We start from the raw sequence: 2,935 nt of genomic DNA on the forward strand, positions 1-2,935 counted from the left end.
CATTAAGCCCCGAGAGGTGCCCACCCAAGTTGTTGGCAGTCACTGGCAGCTCTCTTGGGAATATGAGACACTCTAGAGATTTGGCCCCTAGTTCCAGGACAAGAGGACACGGCCCAGCCTGCAGTCTTGGGGAGGTGGAGTGCTGCCTCTGGCAGGAAAGGCCAGGGAGGGACTGTGGGAAGAAAACAGGAAGCAGGAAGTCCCTAAGTTCCTGCCCAGGGCAAGTGCGGGCAGCTGTCTCCACAAGAAGGTTGGTGCCAGAGGGGAGTGGAGCATACTGCTGCGTTTGTTTGTTTGTTTGTTTTGAGATGGAGTCTCACTCTGTTGTCCAGGCTGGAGTGCAGTGGCGCAATCTTGGCTCCCTGCCACCCCCACCTCCGGGGTTCAAGTGAGTCTCCTGCCTCAGCCTCCCGAGTAGCTGGGATTACAGGTGCCCGCCACCACGCCTGGCTAATTTTTGTATTTTTAGTACAGATGGGGTTGGCTGGGCTGGTCTCGAGCTCCCGACCTCAGGTGATCTGCCCGCCCAGGCTTCCCAAAGTGCTAGGATTAGAGATGTGGCCCACCGCGCCCAGTCAAAGCCATATTTTTTGTCTAGGGTCACACTGTGGGTATCTCTCCATGTCCCTCACCTTTTCTGTGTGTCTCACCTACAGAAAGTGGCCCATCCACAGAGGCTCCATGGAATGAGGGGAAGGTTGTCCTTCACGGATCAGGACAGGGCTGCTGAGGAAGCCGATTTCTGAGCCCAGGAACCCGCTATCTACAGAAAAGGAAAATAGATAGTTTCAAAGCAGCAGCTCAAGCAGTCTGACTTCTTGGCCCCCGCCCACCCCTCCAGCCCCGCGGATAAGGGCACCGTCCAGAAAGGCTGTAAATTGCTCTGAAAGTGCGAGGTGTGTATTAATAACCCCGCGGAGCTCTCTGGTGCTATATAAATGCTAAGTAGAACAGAAATTACTTTGGAGTGTTCTTGCACCTGAATGATCTCCCAGATATAACTGCTTTTGATCAGTCATCAACACAACTTTTAAAATAAAGCCGCCTCAGCCTTTTCAATTCTGACCACAAGACAAAACGTATCGAACCAAAGGTTAAACTCCAATTGATTAAGGTCTCTCTCCGGCTTTTTCCTCTTCTGGGTCCTCTTTATAGCTGTGAATCTAAGATTAGACACCGAATTGCTTTTGTTGCTGTGGTTGCTGGTGCTGTTAGAACAGCTATTCCCCACCCCAGGTGAATAGACCAGAATTGGATTTTACATACGTTATTTGAACTAAGGTGAATAAAATACATTTCTCACCCACTCAAGTTGCCCCTCATAATATGAGGGGCCTGAAAGGTTTCAATCAGGTTTCCAGTGATCTTATTTTGATTAAATGTAAGGGTTTCATTTTCCCAGAGTTGCCTCAGGTTGTAGCTGTGTATATATTGTAATTCTGTATTTAGAGATGGTTGTATGCATGCATTTGATGTGGAGGGATTTCTATTTTGTTAGCCATCTTGATGTCTTGCCAAGCACCCCCACACATTTCATCTTTCTGTGGCCACAGGCAGAGCAGGACAGGTGTCTGCGTCAAATCCTGTAACCCCCTAATCCTCCTAACACATCTCCCCCGCCTTCATTTCCACCTTTAGGAATACTCCATCCTACATCTCATTCTTTGCATCTCATTTTCTGTACCCTTTCTTATTCCCATGTGGTTGTGTTTTGTTGGCTGTTGTTGTTGTTTTAGAGACAGGGTCTTGCTCTGTTGCCCAGGCTGGAGTGCAGTGGCATGATCATAGCTCACTGTAGCCTTGAACTCCCGGCTCAAGTAATCCTCCCACCTCAGCATCCTGAGTAGCTAGGACTGCAGGCATGCAGGCATGCGTGGAGTCATGCCCAAATCTACGAAGTCACATGTTTAAAGTCTAGCTCTGGGACTATGACTCCAAGGTACGCCTTATGTCTTGCTCTTCCTGCTCCTCAAAAGCAGAATTGAGCCTTTTTAGCATTTCTGCATTCTCACACTCATGTCAGACTCTGGGAAAAACAAGGTTTCCAGCTTATCTCTGTTTCCATCCATCTCTCTTTCTCTACTCTTCCCTACTTCCTATCCTGAATGGTAATATCATTAAACTGCATCAGCTTAAAAGAAGGATATTTGAAATCCCTTGGCTAGTCTTGCTTGTGACTTAGTGTCTCAGGAAATTGAAGATGTACTTAAAAAAATTGCTATCGGAGGCCAAAATTTGACCAACAGAAAAAAACAATGGATTGATGAAGTGGAAGTGGCAGGCATTTTTGGTCAAAATAGCGTCTTTATTGTTTTTATAAAATAAACATTGAATCACTACTAAAAATCCAACAATAAGAAAGAGAAGAAAATAACAAATTATTCAAAATCCTATCAGCGTTAACACTTGGTGACATCACTCCAAACATCTTTCTTTGCCTACGTATATAAAACATTTAAATGGATGGATTAAAAAATTGTTAGAAAATGCTGCTTCCAGGATGCTAGTTCTTGAAATATCCCGTCATATTTAAGAAATAAGACCACAAGGCCAGGGGCGGTGGGTCACGCCTGTAATCCCAGCATTTTGGGAGGCCGAGGCGGGCAGATCACCTGAGGTCAGGAGTTCGAGACCAGCCTGGCTAACATGGTGAAACCCTGTCTCTACTGAAACTACAAAAAATTAGCTGGGCATGGTGATGGGCACCTGTAATCCCAACTACTCGGGAAGCCGAGGCAGGAGAATCACTTGAATCACTTGAACCTGAGAGGCAGAAATGCAGAGATTGTAGTGAGCTGAGATTGCACCACTGCACTCCAGCCTGGGTGAGAGTGAGAGTCTGTCTCAGAAAAAAAAAAAAGAGAAGAAAGAAAGAAAGAAAGAAAGAAAGAAAGAAAGAAAGAAAGAAAGAAAGAAAGAAAGAAAGAAAGGAAGG

The 2,935-nt window shown here is 46.1% G+C and overlaps 1 long non-coding RNA gene across 1 annotated transcript in view; it reads left to right on the forward strand.

The window, feature by feature from the left end:
* Positions 1-308: 308 nt before the first annotated feature.
* LOC116418774 overlaps positions 309-2,935 on the forward strand; it is a 4,122-nt gene continuing 1,495 nt past the window's right edge. Inside the window, exon 1 of the long non-coding RNA XR_004228923.1 lies at positions 309-459. This is a non-coding gene — a long non-coding RNA (uncharacterized LOC116418774). The remainder of the gene's footprint in view (positions 460-2,935) is intronic.

Source organism: Piliocolobus tephrosceles, chromosome 1, assembly GCF_002776525.5.
Source record: "Piliocolobus tephrosceles isolate RC106 chromosome 1, ASM277652v3, whole genome shotgun sequence".
Classification (NCBI taxonomy): Eukaryota; Metazoa; Chordata; class Mammalia; order Primates; family Cercopithecidae; genus Piliocolobus; species Piliocolobus tephrosceles.